The 24,309-nt window shown below is 43.9% G+C and overlaps 1 long non-coding RNA gene across 1 annotated transcript; it reads left to right on the top strand.

Moving 5' to 3' along the window:
- The first annotated feature begins 5,237 nt into the window (after nt 1-5,237).
- Nucleotides 5,238-22,723, top strand: LOC142830654 (uncharacterized). Its single transcript, XR_012906091.1, has 3 exons — nt 5,238-6,483; nt 9,467-9,543; nt 22,401-22,723. It is a non-coding gene; the product is annotated as an uncharacterized LOC142830654 (long non-coding RNA).
- The last annotated feature ends 1,586 nt before the right edge of the window (nt 22,724-24,309 follow it).

A 24,309-nucleotide genomic window follows, 5' to 3' on the forward strand; every position in this document is an offset into this window, starting at 1 on the left:
CTCGTCCGTTCGAACAAGCACGCACTAAACAGAGACCGGAACAGAGGCACCCCCCAGCTATCTAGAGCGACCCATGCGCCAACTGCCAAACAGCAGGTTTGACTCCTCTGTCAAGAGCATACCCACACCAGTTGTCATTGTCAACACAGTCAGCGTCAACCCCATATTCCATCAACATCTATGGCCCTATTACCACTGATGGGTGGAAATAAAGCAGACAAATGGGTACTGGAATTTAGAAGGTCAGGGTTCATCATTCCCTTTACTTCCCTCCCTCCCACCACCCCACCAACCCCGTCCCTTTTCAGGGGCCCCTCTCATGAGGACCTTATACGGCAAGAAGCCCATTGCCTACTTGCCATTGGCGCAATAGAAAAGGTCCCAACCGAATTCAAGGGAAGAGGGGTTTTTTCACGCTATTTCCTAACGCAAAAGAAGACAGGGGGTTGGGCCAGCTGAATTGTTACCTTCAAAAACAGTGATTCAAGATGGTAACTCTTACTACAATAATTCCATCTCTAGATAAGAACGACTGGTTTGCTGCTCTCGACTTGCAGGATGCCTATTTCCACATCACTGTACACCCGGTGCACAGATGTTTCCTTCGCTTCGTAATAAACAATGAGCATTTCCAATACAGGGTTCTCCCGTTCGGTCTTGCTTCCGCTCCAAGGGTCTTTTCAAAGACTTTAGCTGTCGTCGCTGCATATCATTGCCACACACAAGTCGTCATATTTCCCTATTTGGATGATTGTCTGATAAAAGCACCAACACAGCCAGAGGCCTTGCGAATGATGTCCATAACCAGAAAAATGTTTGACTCCCTCGGCCTTATAGTGAACAAGCAAAAGTCAATGCTGGTTCCAACACAAAAGTATAAAATTCATAGGGGCAGTCCTCGACTCCATCACAGCGAGGGCATATTTACCACTAGACAGATTCCAGGCGATCCAAGACCTGGTGAATGTCCTCGACAAAGCTCTGACAGTATCCATACACACATGTCTGCGTCTGCTGGGGCATATGGCTGTCATCACCTTTGTCGTTCCTCATGCGAGGCTTCACTTCAGAGGCCTGCAGCACTGGTTGGCAAGAGTGTACACACCATCAAAACACAGTATCTACAAGATAGTCACTTTGCAGGCTTATGTACGAAGTTCCCTACTCTGGTGGACACAAACACCAAACCTTTTGTCGGGAGTCCCGTTTCATCGACCACAGCCCACCATGCAGAAAATAACGGACGCTTCACTCATTGGGTGGGGTGCGCACATGAGCGACAAGCACATTCAGGAAAAATGGTCTTTCAGTGAGAGATCTCTTCATATCAATCTGCTAGAGCTGCGCGCCATCTTCCACGCATGCAAGCATTTTCTTCCGCAAATAGCAGGCACCTCTGTCAGAATCTTCATGGACAACGTGGCAGCAATGTACTACGTGAACAGACAGGAAGGGGCAAGATCACGCTCCTTATGTGCCAAAGCAGTGCGATTTTGGAATTGGTGCATATGGAACAACATCACCATAACAGCGTCTTATTTACCTGGCATCACCAATGTCATTGCAGATTCTCTAAGCAGATGTTTTCCCGTAGACCACGAGTGGGAGATAAGGTCAGACGTACCACATCAAGTCTTTCAGAAATGGGGAACACCGACAGTGGATCTCTTTGCCACTGCCAGCAACACCAAACATCCCCTGTTCTGCTCCAGAGCGGGCATGGGCAAGGGGTTCCTCGGCGATGCTCTTCTAACCACCTGGCAAAGAGCACTTCTCTACACCTTTCCCCCAACTGTCCTCATCCCAAGGACACTAGAGAAAATAAGAACGGAAGCAGCAACGGTCATCCTGATAGCCCCGGCCTGGCCGAGACCAGCATGGTACCCGTTCCTGCTCAGAATGTCGCTACGACCACCCTGGCCATATATTTTGACTACATGAACCTCCCAGCGTGATTGTGGCCCTGCCTCCCCAGCCACTCCCTCTTTCCCCGCCAGGCTTCCACATGCAACCAGCTGAGGTGTCCCAGTGCCAATCGTGGCCCCGCCTCCCCAGCCAGTCCCCCCGCCAGGCTTCCGTCCGGCACCCAGCTGGAAAAGCAGAAAATACCGCACATTGCACATGTCCAGTATTTTCTGAATTTTTTTACTGGACAGAGGGCGCAAAAACCGGATTGTCTGGTTGAATACCGGACACCTGGCAACCCTACTTGCAGTGTGTTTCACAGGCTGCAGAGTCCCCTGTAATGTGTTCCACAGTATGACTGTGTGTTGTGTGAAGAAATACTTCCTTTTGTTTGCTTTGAATCTGCTGCCTCTTGATTTCAGTGGGTGACTCCTGGTCCTTATAACATTAAGGCGTAGATAACGTTTCCCTATTCACTTACTCCATATCACACCATTTATGATTTTATGGTGCTCTGTCATATCCCATCTTCCTTGTCTCTTTTTAAGATGAAAAGTAGCAGTCGTCTTCAATCTTTCCTCAGAGAAGCTATTCCATACCTCTAATAATTTTTGTAGCCATTCTTTTGTACTTTCCCAAATATAATATTTTTTTTTCTGAGAGAGGACAATCAGACCTGCATGCAGTATTCATAGTGTAGGCGTACCACAAATTGAGATAATGACATATTTCAGACTAATTCATTTTCTGTAGTAACAGTAACAGGAACAGTGTTTGAGTGTGACCCCTAATTAACTCATGAAAGGAACAAAGGCGTCTCCAATCCACCCCCAGTTCTACAGTGGGGAATAGAGAGAAGACTGGCTGGATCAGGATCTGGAAGTAGGATAAGGAGCAGTGTCCCCTGTAAGCTGAATGCTTTGCGGGGGGACCCAGGTGAATTTCAAAAGCTGCCCAGCTGATTAGCAGGGTGCTCGCAGCACCCACAGTTGACAAAAGGTGTTTCTACTGATGGTGCACATCTGCACATGCTTCAGTGCACGTAACAAAATTTATTTCATACCCAAATGGGAAAAATTAAAACATTGCTAGTGAGCTTTTCAGTTCAGTAGGAATTGTTTCCACTCTAGGTAAGGTTGGCAGGAACTGGGAAGTGGATTCAAGCCTTGGAGTGCAAAGTTCAAAGCCAGAGTCTGGTAGGTAGGGCCTAAAAGTATTTACCCCGTGTCAGTTGTGCAGGGGCCATTGTGTGAAATGAGTTGTGGTGCCCTGATAGTTCCTTACGTACAAACGTCTGACTCTAAGCTAACCATGAACATTAGCACTCAGTGGGATCCGTGTTGGCAATCTTATGGTCAAGGACCGAATGGATCATGCATCACCCTTTACCAATCCAGGAAGCTACTATGTGTCATGGCTGAGATATATATGTAGAGGGTAATAACTTAGCCTGTGCTAAACAGAGGGCTTTAGGCACCAGCTGCTGTCAGCCCAGGACCTTTTTACAGCGCTAAGTTCACTTGAATTTTTTGAATCTACAAAATTTTTTGAATGTCATTGTTAATGTAAGTGTAGCTAGACGAGTCAAACACTATTGCTTTAAGCTCCATGGATGCTTCTCTGTTGTGAAGGGTGTCCTTTCATTACTTATTTTAAGATCCATTACTTATTAAATGCCAAATGCTTTTTGTCCTAAATCAAATCAGTACAGGTCATACCACCCCGTATTTCAGCAACAATCATGAATTGTGGTGCACATGTATGATGAAAATGGCACAATTGTTGGTGTTGCTTAAAAATACATTTTCCTATTATTTTTTATCTATATTTTGTTGAACCTGGGCTGGTCATCCTACTTTAGAGTTAAGTAAAAGAAAAGGTTAACGTTCAGAGAAGCGGATGGCATGCTAAAAGGCACTTTTTAGGCAGCAAGTGTTCTATGAGTTTTAGCCCATGAGTCATTTTCAAGTCTCACTGTAGGAGTTTGCTGTTCAATCTAGAAAAACTCATTCTTTAGTTTGAAAATGAATCACAGAAACCTGGGATTAACTATTATGGTGTTTTAGCTTCTTAGAGATTCACTGACACTTTAAAAGAAGCTTACGTGCTTCTTTTGTTAACCTAGCTACTAGTTCATGCGGAGGTAGAATAACTACAGCAGCAGTATCCTGCTGCTTTTTTTCCCCCCCAATTCTTCTGTAGGACGAGGTTTTTCCAACATTTGGCCTGTCAAAACTGGACCAAATGTCAGAAAAAAACCCTTCTTTTGAAAGCCCCCTTTATTCCTAGTGGAAAGAGGAACATAGGGGTGACCGAAAGAGCATGTTTGCTCTTCCACTAAAAAAAGCAGAAGAACAAACACATGCCTGGATGCAGAAGAGTTTTTCTGGGATATCTTTGGAACCCTGAAAAACTCCTGAAGTCTAGCCATACCTTCGCTGGGTTGAGATAGGATGTGTAGGCTCTGGGGTGCGAATGAGGGATTTGGGTGTGGGAAGGGGTGAGAGGTGCAAGCTCTGGGAGGAAATCTGGATGCAGGAGGAGATGGAGAAGGGGACGCTGGCTTGGGGAGAGGGGGCCAGGCTGGGCAGTGTTAGGGTCAGATGGAGGGTTGGGGTACTAAGCAAGCCACAGGCTTGTGGATGTGAGAGTGCAAGAATTTGGGTTGGGATATGTCAGGGGCTCAGAGCAGAGGGTTCTAGTGTAGGACAGGCTTAGATCTACGGTCTGGAGGCGGGGTGCAGGAGTGTTATGATGCTGCAGCCAGATGGGGGCTTGGTCCCAGTTGGGGGCTTGTTGGCCAGGCTTCCTTTTTAAATAAAATACTATGTCAAACACAAACATTTCTGCATTGTCTTTATTTATGAGGGCAGGGAACCTTTTTTGAATCAAGGACACTGACCCACAGAAAAGTCAGTTGGGGCCACGCAAGTGAGATGCAATAACTCCTCCAAAAACACCCCAGCTGTGTCTAGACTGGCAAGTTTTTCCGCAAAAGCAGCTGCTTTTGCAGAAAAACTTGCCAGCTGTCTACAATGGCTGCTTGAATTTCCGCAAGAACACTGACTTCCTACTGTCTGAAATCAGTGCTTCTTGCAGAAATACTATGCTGCTCCTGTTCGGGCAAAAGTCCTTTTGCGCAAAGCTTTTACACAAAAGGGCCAGTGTAGACAGCTCAGATTTGTTTTGCACAAAAAAGCCCCGATCGTGAAAATGGCGATCGGGGCTTTTCTGCGGAAAAGCTCATCTAGATTGCCACGGATGCTTTTCCACAAAAATTGCTTTTGCGGAAAAGCATCCTGCCAATCTAGATGCTCTTTTCCACAAAAGCTTTTAATGGAAAACTTTTCCATTAAAAGCAGTTACAGAAAATCATGCCAGTCTAGACGTAGCCCCCAAGCCTCACTAATGTGGCCCTGGCAGGGGGTACACCCCTGTCAAGGGGTTCATCCCCCTCCTACCGAGCCTATACAGTACCCCAAAGTCCCAATGTACAAGTCCAGGCCCCTCTATCAGGGCATACACGGTAACCAAAGCCTCAATGTAAAAGTGCAGGCCCCTCTATCAGGGCATATACGGTACTAGAGGCCTAGCCGCTCTGAGAAGCCTTCTCTGGCCCGGGGTTTGCTTATCCAGGGAAGGGAAAATGGGTGCTAGGGGGACCCTGGCCCTCCCTCTCCACCGGGTCCCAGCCCAGGGCCCTTTAGGCAGGGTCTATGGCTCCTGCCGGCTCGGCGGGGGATCCGGCTGATACAGGCTGAGCCAAACTTTGTATCCTTTGCCCTGGGCTGCTTCCTACCGCGCCCTGGCTCCCCCCGGGCCCCTTCGCCTCCGAGGCGGTGCCTGTCGGGGTTGTGGGCGCGCTCCTGCCGCCCTGGGTCGGCGGCTGCTTCCTCCGTGTCAGGGTCCAGCGCGGGCGGCGACTCTGGTCCCAGCGGCTGCAGGAACACTGGCCCGGCCCGGCCCGGTCTCCTCCCTCACCCTGCGGCCTCCCTGACTGCACGGCTCCTTCTGCCTTTGTACCCGGCCGCTGCTGGGAGCATGCACAGCAGGGTCGGAGGGGCGCGGCTTCCTCCGCCAGCTGGGCCTGGGCTATCCCCTGTTCGTCAGTGCGAGGCCTGTCTGCCCTGTCACAGGCCCCAACTGTGCTGGTGGGAGCAGGGAACATGGTACTGGGAAGGGTGCTAGTGGGTGCTGGGGCAGGGGTTAGGGTGCCAGTGGGTGAGAGGGGACAGGGTGCCGGAGGGCAGAGGAGAGAAGATAGGGTGCTGGGGGGGGGTAGGGGACAGGGTTTTGCATCAGGGCACAGGGTGTTGCTGGGGGCAGGGAGTCCCCATACCCGCCTCCTGCTGGGACTCCTCTGGGGACGACTCCCCGCCCCGCAGAGGAGGGAAAGCCCTGGTGCGTGCCTCCTCCGGGGACAGCTCCCCCCTTCCCCTCCCACAGAGGAGGTTAAAGCCCCGGCGCGCACCTTCTCTGGGGACTCCCCGCAAGTTCCCGGCACACCACACCACGGACCTGGGGGAGGGGAGCAGCCAGCGCACTTCCAGAAGCCGGCACCCTTCGTTGTCGCTGGAGGTAGGTAGTGGGGCTTCTTGGTCATGGGGGGAAATTGGAGGGGGGGGGCCCAAATGTCTGGCAATAGATTGGTCGAGCCCTTGCAATCGACCAGTCGATCGCGATCGACCAGTTGGTGACCACAGGTGTAAAGCATTTCAACTCTGAGGACGGGGTTTCACATTGTGGCTTGGGTCACAAGGGATATAAGGAGGCTTCTGATCTCACCCTTTTTCCTAATGCATTTGTGGACTTCATTAAGTTCCTCAAGTACTACTATTAGTTTCGGTAGCACATCTAGATATATGCACAGGTTTATATTTCATATTTCTAACTACAAATACCAGAATGATATGTACTCATTCAGCATATTACAAGGTTTTTAATGGCTGGTCACATGCCACATTTTGCTTAAAGCACATATGAGTTAGGAACATGAATATTCCAAACCACATTTCCATAAAGGATATGGGAGTGCAACGTCACACTGACCTCTGCCTTCTCATCATGATGCACAGATTTCCTTGATGGTGCTTCTGCTCCTGTCCTGGATCCTTCCCAGAATCATCTGTAGTTCCTTATTTCCCACAGCTCATACTACTTCTGGAGCTATTATTGCTGTTTTGGAATCTTCACAGACCAATACTAGAGTTCCATGAATGTCTGGGTCACCAGGTAAAGCTCTTTAAATCTATCTGGACCCGGCTTATACCCAATGATTAGTTTTACCTAGACCGTGTGACCATTCCCTCACTGTACAAGGGCCATCAGTCCTTGACTTTGCAACAGATTGCTTGTCTTCAGTGTTCAAATGCTTATTAGGCCATTCGCGATCCTCACGGGGTAAAGCAATTGGAAAAGAGAAAGGAATTATTGATTCTACCTAAACATTTCTGAGGAAGAGAACATGAGAAAGAGAAGGCCTGGGGTCAGTGCCCCTTTATACAGACTGGCTGTGTCTGGACTGGCAAGTTGTCTACACTGGCCGCTTGAATTTCCGCAAGAACATTGACTTCCTACTGTCTGAAATCAGTGCTTCTTGTGGAAATACTATGCTGCTCCCGTTCGGGCAAAAGTCCCTTTTGCGCAAAGCTTTTGCACAAAAGGGCCAGTGTAGACAGCTCAGATTTGTTTTGCGCAAAAAAGCCCCGATCGTGAAAATGGCGATCAGGTTTCTTTGCGGAAAAGTGCGTCTAGATTGGCATGGACACTTTTCCGCAAAAAGTGCTTTTGCGGAAAAGCATCCTGCCAATCTAGACGCTCTTTTCCACAAATGCTTTTAACTGAAAATTTTTCCATTAAAAGCATTTGCGTAAAATAGTGCCAGGCTAGACGTAGCCACTGAGTAATTTTTTATGCTAGTTGTGGCAAGTTTACATCCAATACAATCTTGCTAAGCTGCACCTCCCCCTCCCCCCCACTTATCATCACACCAACATTAAGTAGAGTGAAGTCTTTTTGCCAGATACACTAATTAAGGTTCTGTGTGATATTCTCCCAAATAATTAAAATGAAACTATAATGATCACAGTCCATTTTGTGATGGAGAAGCCTTTAATTTTGTTGACTGTTCACTTACTAATTCATGCATTTGTAATAGAGCTCCCAGTCATTAGTATACATTACCAGGATTTTATTATAATTATTTTGTGGTTTTATTGTAACTGCCTGTTTTCCTGGGTAATGTTTACAGTTTGATGAACTGATTCAGATGTGAAGTTAAAAATGCTAAGCATAAGTAGTGGATTCTCCATCACAAGAAGTCATTAAATCATGATTAGACATCATTCCACAAGAGATGTTTTAGCTCAAACAGAAGCTATGGGCTTGATGCAGAAATTACTGGAAGAGGTTCTGTGGCCTATTATGCAGAAAGGCAGGTTAAAGGTAGAGTCTCTTCTTGCCTTAAAACCTATGACTATGAACTTTATTTTGAAGTCTCCGGCTTGGAACTGAACAGAGAACTGAACAGGGGTAGACTTATTTTCTTGGTCCGTGTAAATGAATTATTGTGCTTGCGGTTTTGTTTTTCTATTTGAGGAATGGGGGAGAAGTTAAAGGTACATGCTACACAAAAGCTTATTCCTGGAGTTAGAGGATTGATTGTGACACTTCTATATTTCAGTTACTCTTTGTTTTGACTTTTTAAAACTAGTACTGCAGTGTCCATATTTCACTGAATTCCAGTCTGTGTGGTATTTCACAACACACTAGGCAACATTGTTCCCAGTCTTCCATTTAAAATAACTTAAACATCTTACACAACATAAAAATAGAAGTGATGGTAGTTGTAACGTATGTGATCCTTTTGAAATCAGTGGGAATTTTGCCCTTGATTTCAGTGAAGGCTAGACTGGGCTCTATGGTCCTGGTGCTGTAATGCCCTGTACACATTCAGATTGTGTCCTGTGTGTATATTCCTGCTACTGACTTGTAGTTAATTGTGCTCAAGCATGTCTGCCTTCTTACAGGCTGGACAACGGAAGATAGACACACCACTATCAGATTACAAGTGGGAGACAAGACACCTTGTGGTTTGTAAAGTTGAAGTTGCAAGATATTGTGTGTGGTACGGTCTTTGTTGCCAGCAAATGAAAGCTACAGTAGGCTAGGGTATTCTATAATGTTAATATTTAAGTTAGTATTAAATTCATTTCTTTTGTTCCTCTTATTATGTGTCCCGTTTGTCTCTAAAGTTCTGCCATAGAAAAATTCCATTGCTGTTCCATAACTGATTAGTCATCATCATGAGCCTTTTTAAGAGTTACTTGCAAAATGCAGACATCATAGTATTCAGTGTTTACACTAGTGTCAGTGAAACCGATGGGACTGCTCTGGCGAGTAGCAACTGTTTGCAGGTTAGTGCCTGACTTTGCCTCAAAGAAGACAGACCCTAAGGCTGAAGAATCAGTTATTTAACCAATCACCTTATTTTTAAACATCATTTTTAAGGCAAAATTCTCCACACTCCAAGCTTCCCCTTAATATTCTGCTTTTCCTACAGATGAAAAAACTCAGTGGCATCAGTGAGAGATCTGGGTATTTCAGGGAGATCAGAATATCATAGCTTACATACCACAAGTAAGTGTTAGAAGGATTTTGCCCTCAGTTTGATTTAAAACATTTACAGTGTAACTTAAAAACAACTTACATTTTACTTTGGAATTTGCAAACTGTACAAAAATAAAATAACCAAAGAAATATACATATAAACATTGATGGCCTGAGGCATACAGGCATAATAAAGGGACAATTCTGAAGTTTAGATAATTCTGTTATCTGTAAGTTTAATATAGGAGATCTTTTTATTATTATTTGACATACAGTCTGTCCTGCTTTATACTTCAGCAGGCATTTGGGGTACAGTTGTTTAAAATAATAACCTCACTACAGATTTTTTCTTTAAATATTTCAAAATATTTGTGGGATAGCTTATATGGTTTTCTCTGAATTTTTAACCTTTTAAACCTGTTCTGTTTTTAATATAAAAGCTGAATGAGCTGTTCTATTACATCTCAAAGTATGTGGCCTGTCTCTTTCTCTGACTATGTCTAACTATAGTGCTTTATCTTGTGATCCAGCTGAGAATACTGGTGTCATCTGAATTTTTTCAGGGCATGAGATTTCTTTTAAGTGCATTTATTTCTTGACTTGATGTGACAGAAGGTTTAATTAACTTAGGTCTAACAAACTTCTGTTATATAATATTGCTGCTGCAAGTGATGGATGAAATAAGTAGCTAATAATAATACTCATGACTCTGCATATTACATTTTCTTCAGTGCCAAGAATAATAGAAATCAACAAAAAAGTAGACTTTCAGAATCACTTCCCATAAGGAAGTGTTGAACTTTCTTATTCTTTGTAAAAGAGTTTAAGTAAATAAATCAAAGAGGAAAACAAAGTTGTTCTTCTATTTGTTCTTCAAACACCTAAATGGACATTTTATTGTAAACCTCTCTGCTAAGTTATGGTACCGGGTATTATAAGTTCCTGAATCTAATTTTATTTTCAACATTAAATCTCTTTTGTAATGTGAAGGTAATGAGGAAATCTGTAGGTAAACTCATTATGAGGATCAGTCAATACATGTTTTCCTGTAGCGTTTCTAGTAATTGAGTTAACTCAGTAGCATTTCCCTGGCTTTCTGCAAATTTTTAAATTGCAGCAATAGACATTTATTAGTATTGTATTTTTACTTAAATAGGAAGCCTGGGAACAGGTTTCAGGCTATTTTACTCCCATTTAAACACCTCTGGTTCAGAATTCCCTGCCAGAACTCAACATCTTGAAGTTACTTTCATTCATTATGGTGGATAATTAATTTCTTTCCTCCCTTCCACAAGTGAAACAGGAGCATAATGACTAAGCAGAAAAAAGCCAAAGTAAGTGTTGGTGGAATTTTCAGTGGGTAGTATGTAGTTAGTATTAGTTTAGGTTCCCATTAGTATCACCAAAATATCTACTGGTCATTGGATAGCCTGGCTCTCTCTGTTCTTAGGAACAAAACAGGGTCCAGAAATATTTGCAATTCTCTAGTATCTTTCACCCAAGAATCTCCAACTGATTGACAAATAATATGCTGCTATAGAAAGTGTCAAAATCTTTAATACATCTATTTAACTTTTATTTGAAGTAGTTAGATCTTAGCCATCTTCTAATGAATCAACAAGATAGAAAATCCTCCAAAAGCCTATCATAAGATGCATGTTGGAGTAATGCTGTATTAAAGATGTTCTTTTACTATTTAAAGACTTGTCAAAAGAAGTTGATTACCGTATATACTCGAGTATAAGCCGAGTTTTTCAGCACATTTTTTGTGCTGAATAATGCCCCCCTCGGCTTATACTCGAGTCAGCGTCTCAAGAACAGCGTCTCGGGCGGGCTCAGCGCGTCTCTGCCGCTGGCCGGGTCTAGCCGGGTCTAGCCCCGGAAGTCGGGGCGAGAAAGCCCCGTTCGTAAGCTGCTCCGGTGCCCCTGGTCTGCTGGAGACCGTCTCCAGCAGACCAGGGGCACTGGGCGGGTTCCCGCGCTTCTGAGGCTTTGCCAGAGCAAAGCCTCAGAGGCGCGGGAACCCCCGCGGCTGCGGCTTCAGTCCGGGAGCCTGTGGTCTGCTGGGGACGGTCCCCAGCAGACCACAGGCACCCAGATTGAAGCGGCAGCAGCGGCGGTTCCCCGCGCCTCTGAGGCTTTGCTCTGGCAGACATGTTTCAGGATTTTGGTTACAATGCCTCATAAATAAAGGTGGACCATGTTGCTTGGAGAGAGGAATATCTAAAAGGGCAGAAACAAGGATTATAATATTTTAAAGAAGATCCAGGAATATAGGATACAGTAGAAATATTGCAATGTTTTGTATTTGGATTTTTGCTTATGGGTCTTTTCATGCCTCCCCCCCATTCTTTATGAAAATTGACTTATGAATAAGAATATGCATAACTCAAAGATGCTTTATGCAGAACAAGTCCAGTAACATAATTTGTAATGTTACAAACTGCTGAATCTGTATATCATCTTTTTTTGTGCTTGTATCTATCTAGTATGTGAAGTTAGAAATATGAAGTATGAATCTGTTTTTAATTCTAAATGTGCTAATGAGGGTCATTAGTGATACATTAAGAACTTGATGGGTCAGCACTCAACTCAAACCAACAACCCGTGACTGGCTTATTTTTCCCGTAAGCTCAAACTGTGGTTGGTCCTAGAAAGACATGTGTTCATGTAACCTAATACTGGAATCCATCTAGAATCAGGTACTTTTCCATGGGGGATGGACAACTGAACAAAGGGTACCTGCCCTGGGGGAAAGTCTATATAAGGAATTAGGTTTTTGTCTTCAGCTGGCTTGAGAAATAGCATCCCCACTCCAAGAGGATACATATGAAGAGACCTAGAAACAAAGATCTGTAGCAAGAGAGTGAAGGCAAAGCTGCTGGGCAGAGGTCAGAAAAAGATCAATGCTAGTCTGACATAAAAGCAAGGGTGAAAACTATAGCTTGAACAGCATTTCTTACCCCTGATCTACACTAAACCAGGCAGGTTGGCTTAAGGTAAACCATCCAGCTACACAAAATGTGTAGCTGGATTTGGTTTACCTTAAGCCGAACCACTGCAGTGTCTACACTGTGGGAGGCTGACAGGTGCACACACTCCTCTTGGCTTTCTTTACTCTTCACAGGATGCTGGCGGGGGCTGCCCTCAGCATTTGATCTGGGGGGGAGGGGTCTACCCTAGACCTGCTAAATCGAATGGTAGAAGATCAAGCTCCAGAGGGTCTGTAGTGGACATGAGCCCTTAGGCTGTGTCTAGACTGGCAAGTTTTTCCGGAAAATCAGCCGCTTTTCCGGAAAAACTTGCCAGCTGTCTACACTAGCCGCTTGAATTTCTGGAAAAACACTGACGATCTCATGTAAGATCGTCAGTGCTTTTCCGGAAATACTATGCTGATCCTGTTCAGGCAAAAGTCTTTTTCCGAAAGACTTTTGCGCAAAAGGGCCAGTGTAGACAGCACAGTACTGTTTTCCTCAAAAAAGCCCTGATCGCGAAAATGGCGATCGGGGCTTTTTTGCTGAAAACCGCGTCTACATTGGCCATGGACGCTTTTCCGCAAAAAGTGCTTTTGCAGAAAAGCATCCTGCCAATCTAGACGTGCTTTTCCGAAAATGCTTTTAACGGAAAACTTTTCCGCTAAAAGCATTTTCGGAAAATCATGCCAGTGTGGACGTAGCCTTAGTGTATTAGAATTAACAGACATCTTTATGAGCTTGCTCTGTGTAAAAAGGGATAAGATGGGTAAGGTTTCTCTGGGTAAGACGGATTTATTTGGGGTTTTGGTCCCTTTTGAGGGTTGGGTTCCTGGATGCTGTCAACAGCTTTATAGCTGAGCTCTCCCAGAGGTAAGCTGGTTCAGCATTGGTGTTGTTCTTCAGGGGAGCAGAAACCGCATCTCTGTGCCTTGGCTGAGAGCCTGGCCCAGCGAGACAAAGTGGTAGGAAGCCCCAGAGGGAAGGAAGATAGGCACCAGTGGCTCAATCAGCACACCAGAAGGATTTCTGTGATAGCTCTAATGCTGTGATTTCACATGGAGAGCTCCAGTGGATGTGTCTACACAGAGTCTACCCCAAGGAAAACCCACAAAAAGAGGGGGAAGCCATTGAAACTTAAATTTTCACTCGTGGTTTCTCTGGCCTCCGAGATATTTGAGTGTCCTGTGGATTCTGGGGCTCATTGGGTTTATCCCCATTGACTCCATCGCAGTTGACTACAGGGCAGTAAAACAAATGAGCTTGAGTTGTGCTCTCTGAATTCTTGATTTCATGTGGCATCAAGATTCCTTGTGGCAGCTATTAAGACTTAACCTCAGGCCCCAAGAAGGGCCAAACAATGTTGCTTGAAGCAGCATTAGCTCCCAGGGGAGTTTCCTTCTGACATGAATGCCAGACAGAGCAGTTGTTCCCTGGCTCAGTCTGATTTAGCATATCAGTGCACTGCCATATATCCATAAAGCTTCAACCATGCAGTGATGAGTGCTCTTCAGAGGAGCTTCCCAGGGGCTGGAGGAGCGTGCATTGACATGCAGCTTCCTTCTAAATATGCTTCCAGCTCTTTTCTGTCTACTTTCCCTCTCCTGTCATAATTTAGGTTGATAGGAGCATCAAGTCCATGGTTATTAAAATAGAATACAGTTTGCCATTCTGCCTGTCTTCAGTGCCCCAATTGTGCCATGAGGTAAACACAATGACCACAATTTTCAAACTTCGGGCCAAAGATTAGACACTTAAATCGTTACCTCATATCCCTGTCTATAAAAAGGAGATAATCAGACCGACCCCTCTGTAAAGAACGGTGAGATCTATGGATGAAACGTGCAATGTAAGAGCTATTTTTTACTGGTTTTTAAGAGACTATTTAGGTGAGTCAATATGGATGTAGGTGTATGATGGGATTCACTCACCAGAATGGCACCTTCTGTTGGCTGTCTCAGGGATCAGATCTCTCAGTTGGCACATCTTCTCCCACCACTTTCTCTGCCTGCAGAACTGTTTCAGTATAGGAACCGTGGCATCCTCTTCATGGCTTAGCCTGCTATTGTCATCATCCATGTTTGCCCTTTTCTGAGGGGAAGGGAGATAGATATCTCAGTCCTGTTCTGTCTTTTCCCCAGTGGAGAGTGGGTACCTGGGCACATCCACTACTCTAGGGCCTGGTTCAGGGATCCTGTAGATAAAAGCCTCCTGCTGCCTCTCCTTAATTTCTCTGCCAGTGCTACTTCAATTCCCTGGATCACTTTTCTGTAGTCCCAGCACCTTCTTCAGCCTCTTCTCAGTTTCACAGCCAGCTAGGAGCCCCCTCTTGCTTCCCAGGTCCCTGCCAGCAACCCTCTGTCCAATATTCTCTTTGATTCCTGCAGCTGGCTAGAAACACACTTCTCTCTCCTTGAGCTCCCTGCAGCAACTGACCCTAATTCTGTCCTGCAGCTCCCAGGAGGACTGGGCATGAACTGACTGTTCCCTAGGATGCTTAAACCCTTTCCTTTTTGAGCAGGGTGAACACCCAACACTCCACCACCCACGGTTGCCAGTTTTGAGGGGGCAGGTATCCCTTTTCCTGCTTTTTCATAGCTGCATCCGCATGACATCTTTCTCCTGCCTTATCTCACCAACCATGAAGAGTACTTTCCCTCTGTTGTCCATGGTCTTCTCTTGATTTCTTTTGCAAAGACTCCAGGTCTCAACCTCTTGCAAGTCCTGCTCTGTGGTTACAAGTCTCCCCTGCCACGGTCCAAGCCCCCATCCTCTTGTGGTTCATCCTGCCATTAATCCCTGCATCTGTCAACTTCCTCCCACGGGGAGGTCTCTCTTCTCCCCTCCAGTTTCTCCTCATTTTCCATCTGCCCCTCCAGCTACCCCACCACCTATGGGCCTCTTTATTTTTCCTCACTGGGGAACAGGAGAGAAAGCCTCTTTATATGGCGGCTTGTCCCACACTAAATCAGAATGTTCTTCTTTTTTCCAATACTTTTTGGGTGGTCCCCCCAATCCTTGCCTCTGTGCTTGCCCTTGGTATGACTGTCTTTTCCCAATTACATGGGAACACTGCACGTGTCCCTGGCTCCCACCATCAAAACACCAGAGCCTCTGGTCTCTCCGTTCTAGAGTGTCTTTTTGGTTCTTGGACCTTCCAGTTCCTCCCAATTCTCTCCTGTGAGACCATGCATGAATACTGCTGATGAGCTGGTGTCTTCCCCAAGTAGTCCAGGACCTATACCAGTACTTACTAGAGTCTCTGCTGATTTTTCTATAATCAGTCTCCATATGGCATTGGATGCCCCTGCAATTTCTCTACTCCACTTTGTGAAAATGTCAAATTCAGCAGTTAATAAAAGTCTGTACTGGGAGTATTTCTATTTTCTCTCCCCTCTTTGGGGTCATTGTCCTGCTCAGTCTCTCTTGCCTTTTATATCAGGGTTTTTTTTCTGTCACTTTCTTAGCCCCCCTCCATCAGTGGCGACTGAATGCCTGCATTCTCCACCATGTGATACAGGGTTCACTCACCAGAATGGCACTTCCTGCTGGTAGTCTTGGGAATTTAGCTCTCAGAGCCAGATTTGCCCTCTTCTAGTGGCGCCTCTCCCACCTCCTTCTCTGCCTGCAGACCCACCTTATTCTAGAAACCACAGCATCCTCTTCCTGACTCTATCCTCAAGCTGTATCAGCATTGGTGTTAGCCTCTCTTTTGAGGGGGTGAGGATGAACAGCTCAGTTCTGCCATTTCCTCAGTTGTGAGTGAGGGGGGAGCTGGGTCCATCCACTACTCCAGGTTCCCGCCCTGGGACCCTGTAGATAGCAGCCTCCTGCTGTCCCTTCTTAACTTCTCCATTAGTGCCACTTCAGTTCCCTGGGCAAGTTCCCTGTAGCCCCTGCACCGCAGTCCCAGCAGCCAGCCAGGAGCTCACTCTTGCTCCTTAGGTCTCTGCCAATAACTGCTCTGTCCAAGATGCTACCTTCCCAGAGTGCCCTAGGAACACAGGCCCCTCTCCCTACGCTCCCTGCAGCAACCAGCCCTGCTGTGCCATCCAGTTCCCCTCTTATGAGTATGTCTACACTACAGGACAAAGTCAAATTAATATATGCAACTTCAGCTACATTAATTGTGTAGCTGAAGTTGAAACAGCTTAACTTGGCTTTTGGTGCTGTCTACACTGCAAGAAGTCGAAGGAAGAACATTCCTAGTGAAAGCAGGGTTACTGGCATCAACCAGAGTGCCCTTCTCACTTAGAATTTGCTGTCTTAACTAAACCGCTAATTTGAACCCTGGAAGATTGACAGTGGTAGCTTCTATCTTCCTCTGTAGTGTAGACATAGTCTACTGGGTGCAGATTGGCTGCTCTGTGCAGGTTATCTCTGATTGGCTGTTGCCTGTACAGCCTCCCTAGGCTGCTTTTTAACCTCTTCCTTTTTGGTGAGAGGTGACCACCCAATCGCAAGGTGCTTAAACTTAGGCATTCAATTTTTAAAAATGTTGGTCATTGTACATTTCATAATGTAACTATAGAAAATCTCTTAACCTTTGATTAAGTACTTAAAATTGGTGTGGAAAAACTCCAGATCTGTACATGATCTTGCTCAAAAACATTTGATCTAACTTTTTAAGCAGAGATTTGTTTTCATTATTGCTGTGACTCTGGAGTGAGTTCCATAATTATGAAACACCTGTAGAACAAAGTTTGTTGTCTATAAAGCAAACATACAATCTCTAATAAAGTGGAGCCAAATACCTCAAGGAACGAGGAGGCTAGAAAGTCACATGAAAACAAATAACTGTCATTCGGTTCACTTAAATACCTCAGTGGTTGTTCAGCCAGAACAACAAGCCATAATAACACTTCAGTGTTCCATATTACACTGATGGAAGCAGGCCCACTGACTGGGAGGAACAGGGAAGGGCACAATTGTCCCAGGGCCTACTGATTTTTAAAGAGGCCCAGGCCTCCTGACTGTTGGTACTGTGGTAGTGGCAGCGGCTGGATCCCCATGAGGTGCTGCAGAGCCCCAGGCAGCATTCTCCAAATGGCGCTGAGAGTGTGTGCGCATGATCCAGGTGGTGCTAAGGGCCAGCTGCCCCAGCTTTGCCCCTTCCACACAGAGCCCTGCCCTTTGTGGAAGCTTGGGGCCGCCCTCCCACCTTGCCTTGGAGCTAGGAAGTCTTTTGACTGGCCTAGATGGAAGCCACGTAAGTACCTGGACAGATGTATGAACTGGTGCATGGTCTGTGTCACTAGTGGCATGTACTTCTAGCTAGAGCATTGTGCAGATACAAAATTTGTATCCCCATCTGCAAAAATGATCCACATATCTCTACATTCATATTTGCAGACGTAGATACCCATGGATATAAAGCAAATATCTCTGGATTTTCAGGGCTCTACTTCTGGGTGCCATATCTAAAGCGAATTACAAAAACGGGAATATTATTAGTCGTATTAAACTTTGGATGATCATTCCAAATCATATTGTTGCCGGCACAGAGTGCCCGAGGGAGGCAACAGCTGGGTTCGGTGCCCGGTGTGCGCGCTCCAATAAACACACCGGTATGGAGAAGCAAAAAAAGTTTATTTGAATGCTCAAATAGGTGCCAGGAGACTAGACATCTCAGATCAAGCACACCAACGTAAGCAGTTTTCCCTCCTTATATACCGAGGTTGTTTACTTGCAGGAAAATAGTGAACTGTTGCAAGTTTCCCATGCTGGGACATGCTGCCAGCCCCATCCTCCTCCTCTCCTCTACAGAGACATATCTGAATTCTTCTTCTAGACCACTGATAGTAATTAGGCAACCTCAAGGTCTGTCTTGCCATTCCCAGCTATTAGCGAGCCAGAGAAAAGTTATGCCTGGAGGCGGAAGGTGTGGAAGGGGGGGTGCTTTTAGGGTGCTTGGGCCTAGAGCGGGGGGGCTTCATCAATTCTTTTGATCTTCCACTCCTCCGAGTTACCTAGGATCATGCCCAGTGACCCCAACAATACGAACCATATGTTTAGTTGGTGATTTAAAAAAAATACAAATGTTCTTTGTAATTTTAGTGGCACCAGTCATAGTTCTGATAAGCATAAATATATTGAACATATATATGCACGTTACATAATATCTTATCAGGGCAAACCTTAAGTAACACATCCATTCCAGATCAACGCCATTAAGAGTTTATATTGCCTAACGTATTCCAGTCATGTAGATAAGCTCTTTGGGGAACTTTGTGAGTTTATGGCCTAATCAGTATCCTTATTTTAACACTGCCCATGGGCTTGGTACTGTACATGTCACGAAAATAAAGAGGTTTTAAGGGGTAGCTGTGTGTGTTAGTTTGTTTCAGCAAAAACAGCAAGAAGTCCAGCAGCTCTTCAAAGACTAACAAATGTATTAGGATATTAGAGCATAAGCTTTCATGAGCTACAATTCACCTCTTCAGATGAAGAGTAAAGGCAAGAGATAAAAATAAAGAAATGTTACCTGAGGAATTTAGCCTTAGACACAAGGATAATAATAAGATGTTCAAGACATTTGGAAGGATGGAATAAAAAAAGCCCCAATCCAAGTCAAGTATTTAACTCAGCTAATTCTCCTTCCTCTCTACCACCTGCATTACATTAGAGATGATGTTTAATATGAGTAATGTGGAAGAAATTAGTCTTCAAGATAGATATGAATAAGAGAATAGGAAGGTTATCCTGTGCACAGGTACACTCTGTGCCTTCTTCCAGAAACAGGAGTGGGAGAAAGGAGAGTGTTTAAAACTGGCCTTATTGGCAGAACGCAGGGACATAAGCGACATGAGCTGAGAAACAGGCTTAGTCAGAGTTGTGCAAGGCCATGAAGCTGGAAGTTTAAATGTGATACACTGAACAAATGTTAGTTTATTAGTTTAGAATGTAATTCAACAACAGACTGTTAAGCTTGAGGCAGGAGTCACTGGGCAACACTCTGTGGTCTACATTATGAAGGCAGGCAGATGAGATGATCATAATGGTCCCTTCTGGCCTTAAAATCTATGAAGCATCAATTGAAAGACTAACCTCAGTGGATGTTCTTTTAACACTATACCTAAGGCACAGAAATGAAATGGTAATGAGATCCCTTCATGCTCTAGACATATTTATCTTCAGACATCTTAGAAATTCTGAATACTCCTGAATAATCACATTGATGCACTACTACTTCTGATGTTGTGACATAATGGAATGGATTAAATATTCCATTTTTATTTATAAAATAATTAAGAATCGCTACTTAAAACTGACTGAAATATTTTATCTTATTTCCTTGTTTAATGTGGCTCCTTGTTTATGTTGTAATGAAACCACTTGACACTTTAAACAAGAAAATAAGATAAGCACTCAGCATAGTAAAGTGAGGAGCAGCTGTCTTCAATATCGTTGTGTTAGCCTGGAATTATTTTCTAGGAAATTGGAGCACTTGCTCTTCTAGTTACTACTATATACTTTAATTTTCCTTCCTTTTGACTTATTTGTGAGAGTACCAAAGGGTAGCCCATCTGAATAGAACTGTAGAAGTTGTTCTCAAAGCAAGAGGTTTTCTTGTTTGTCTGATTTACGAAATAGTCACTTTTTGAAAAGCCAGTGAAATCTTGTTCTAAAACGGGTCAGTTTCATTCAGAAATGGTATGCCTCAAATTTTTACAAAACAAAAAAATATGTCTAGTATTTTGTTTGGCTGAAGACCAGCTTTCACATCTGGGGTAAAATCCTGTTCCCACTGAAGTCAATGGCAGAACTCCTGTTGACTTCAATAGAACTACAATTTCACTACTGAAATATTGAATTAATTGATGTGGAAACAGGCATGTTTGGAAAAATTTAGAAGCTTGCAAGGCTTCTGAGCTCCAAAAAGGCAAGGAATAAAAGTGAATAGTTCTGCATGAAATTGTATAAAATACTTTCACTCACTTACTAGATGCTATGCAAGATACCTGTATAACTGGGTTCTGGAGCAATTTTTATAAAGCATTTCTTTTTGCATAAGAAATAGCATTTATCTTATTTTGGTGCGTTTTTTTGAGCATGGATCTTACTCCACTAATGGATTATATGGTTAATAGATTTGACAATACTTTTTCCTTTAAACTCATGAGCAAATTGTACTTTTGACTTAGATCAAAGTCATCAGCTAAAAGGAACTTTATGTGACCAGCAATGTTCCTTCTATGCTTCTGAACCATTCATGCACATTTTCACAATAGTCTGAATAAAGCATATATCAAGAAGAAAAATGGGAGGGAAAAACCAAGTGGCCCATTGGATACTGTTCTTTCTGAAGTTACTAATGCTGCTTATCTTCACTCATTCAATTATGTGTACTCTCTTATATTATCCAGTAGCTAATTCCTGGCAGGTAAGTGCATGATCTAGAGGCGTTTTTACCGGAATCAAGATGCCTGGCTAAAACACCAGCAATTTTTTGTACATTATATAAAACTACATCGTATTTGTTCCATATTTCTCTTCTTCCGCCTCTTCCCAATAGTCTTCTTTGGTTTCTTTTTCCTCAAGACCTCTTCTTCTGTTCATAATGGATCACTTTAGGGAGCACACATTCTCTATTCAGAATCGAGCACATTTGTACAAAACAGGAAAATCTTGAATTACCTTATTCTGTTTCTGTAGCTTGGAAATCTATATATATGGCAAGTGTCTCATAAACTGAAAGTGATGCATTAGGGGAAAAAACCTTCAGGAACTGGACAAATGCATCATTAGAAATATTCAGTGAGAACAGGGATTTTAGCTTCCCTTTTTGTTTGGATCCAGATCTGGGTATGGATCTGAAACGTTGTTGTCGTCTTCTGCCATCTAACTCCATTGGTTTCTATGGAGTTTGAACTAGGATGAATCTGACTGTGGTATCATCCTAATGTGTACTGATATAACGACTTAAGCAAAGCAGGTAACATTTTTAGGATACATTCTTATCTTTTCAGCTCTAAATAGGTACCCCAAAGGACAAGAGGTATGTAGGCAGATAAACAAAGTTATGCAAGAGCAACAATACACAACAGTTAATCAAGGGTGACAAGATATGCTTCTCTTCATAATGCTGAGCACAACAGTGTCAGTGAGAAAATAATGGACAGATGGAGGTAACAACATATGGAAAAGTGTCCATAAAAGTAAGGGTGAAGGAATATAGAAGGGTAAAGGAATATAGCAAAAGGGATAATGTGGACCAGAAAGAGCAGAGATCACATAAGTCATCCCATAGAGATGGAATAGGCATAGAGAGTGTCTATTTTTCCCAAAGAAATATTAGTAATCATTATTTTAACATGCTTTCCACAGAGAAGGCAAAGCTGGAACTAAAAAGCAATAATATTCCTATTTCTTCACAACTCTTTACTCCCCCTGAACCAATCACACCTCCCCTAGCCCCCAGATCTTCTAAGGGCTTGTCTTCACTAGAGGTCAGATTGATAGGGCAGTGATCGATCCAGCAGGGGTCGATTTATCATGTCTACTATAGACGTGACAAATGGACTACCAATCACTCTCCCATTAACTACAGTACTCCCCCAAAATGAGAAGACTAAGGGGAGTCAATGGGAGAGTTTTTTCTGGTGATCCAGAACAGTGTGGACTCCATGGTAAACAGATCTAAACTCTATCGATTTGAGTTTGTCTAGTGGCCCAAGTAGCACCTCGTTTAAAACCTATTTTCTTACAAAATCAGACATAAAAATACAAAAGTGTTACTGTACAATATTACTGAAAAATTGCTCACTTTATCAGATTTGCCATATAATTATAAAATAAATTGGCATATACACATTATATTTACATTTCAACATAAACTATGTAGAGCAGTATATGCAAGTCATTGTATGAAATTTTAGTTTGTACTGACTTTGCTCTGCTTTTTACGTAACCTAGGTAAATATCTACATGAGCTGAGATCCCTTGGAAAACTTCTGTGAATTCATGGAAAACCTCAGCAGATACCCCTGACTGAGAATCACTGATTTAAGGATTCATCATTTAAAAGAAAAGCAGCCCAATTTTTTTTCTTAAGTTATAATATGCGTAGTGAAGACCTTAGGAACAAAATGTCAATTTATTAGAAAACAGGTCTGCCTTTAAAATTGTGAAACACAAAGGGCCATGTGGCAGATTGGTTTTCTGTATCTGTATTTGTTGCTTTCAAATCTATGATGTAAATGCTACTATAGTAACTAGTGTTTATATTTAAAAGGCCCAGTAAAAAAGACACATGAAACCCATATAACTTCTTGATGCGTAAATTAAACTCAAATGTACTTTTTTACCCTACATTATAGTTACGCTGTAGCTTCCTTGCACATGTATATTGTCCATACTGAAGTATCCAGTACTCTCTTCCACCCCAGTTATCTATTTTTTAAGTTGTACATTGCTAAGCAGCAGTGATGGAACAGTTAGTATAACAGTGGAGCCATCAAACCAAAATGTAAATGCTGCATATGATGGAAATCACTACCATGAAGGGGTGCAGCAGTAGCACCCCCCAGTTCCAGCACCTGTGTTTCTAAAGCAGAATAGTGTAATGGCTGGTCTGCAGTTCATGCTGATATTGCTAATCATCTGGGATCAGGTTGTGCTCTGGTCCTATGCACCTATGTGGAGGCACAGAAAGGAGCAAAGGTTCCTCCTCCAGCTTGTGTCACAGTTCCCCTAATCCTGCTGGCCGGGGGAGGAAGGAGTTTAGGTGCTATACTTGAGATGCTTTCCAATCATTGCTAGCTCACCACATGGAGCAGGAGGAATACATTGTACCCCATAAAGAAAAGTCATGAATTCTTGCCTTTTACTAACCCCAAACAATATAGGAAAACCTGGGAGGCAGTGCATAGCTTGAATCACCACATTCCTACTGCTTCCCACTCCTCCCTGTAGTACTGCAATATCATATCACTCCTGAGTCAGTACAGTGCCTTGAATAGCACAATCTAGCCCTGTAGGCATATCTGCACTGGACTCTTTTTCAAAAATCTGCGAGGATAGAAAGAGAGGGCTCTCTGTTCTGGCATTGTGTGCCAGAACACTGCTTGGGTCCTAACTTTTTTGTTTTGGCTCCCACCCATGGGCCGTGTGTTGAGTAGCCCTGACCTAGAGTAAGGATGGAATGATTTTGTATTGAACTTGCAGATTGCAATAGGGTATGTGGAGTTGCTTTCTACCCGTCCGTTATACAAGGAACAGCAAGTGTAACTTTCCCCAGTACTCTTAACAAAAAGAGTCTGTGATGAATGTGGGGGTGTTTAGTAATAAATATTGATCTGGACCCCAAAATGTGTTTCTATGTAGGATTCCTGAATGGGGGAAGAAAACAACTTGATGTTTCCCCACTGTCATATGACTGGGCAATCGGGTCTAGTGGTCAGAGCAGGAGTCTGAGGTCAGGAATCAGAGTGGAGGGTCAAAGCCAGGTTGCTGGCATGAGGCAAAGCAGGGACAGGGCTGGCAATAAGTTGGCCAGGCTCAGGAGCGATTGCAGCGATGGGCCAATGCTTTGAGCTGCTGCTGCTGGGCTCAAGGGCCTGTCTGCTGACACTTCCTGCCAATGGTATAGCCAATTAAGTAGCTTCCTAGGCCAGCTGTGCTCATTAGGTTACTTGGAGGCTGGGTCTAGATGACACTCTTTTATCAGAAAAAGCTATGCAAATCGAGTAGCTTTTTCCGATTGCTTTTCCGGAAGAGGCTTTTCTGTCATTTGGCTCCGTCTAGATGGGGCCAAATGGCGGAAAAGCCTCCTCTTTTAGCTCTTATTCCTCACAGAACAAGGTTGACAGGGCTCCCCGAAAGA

The sequence above is a fragment of the Pelodiscus sinensis genome, chromosome 9 (genome assembly GCF_049634645.1).
Source record: "Pelodiscus sinensis isolate JC-2024 chromosome 9, ASM4963464v1, whole genome shotgun sequence".
Taxonomy (NCBI): Eukaryota; Metazoa; Chordata; order Testudines; family Trionychidae; genus Pelodiscus; species Pelodiscus sinensis.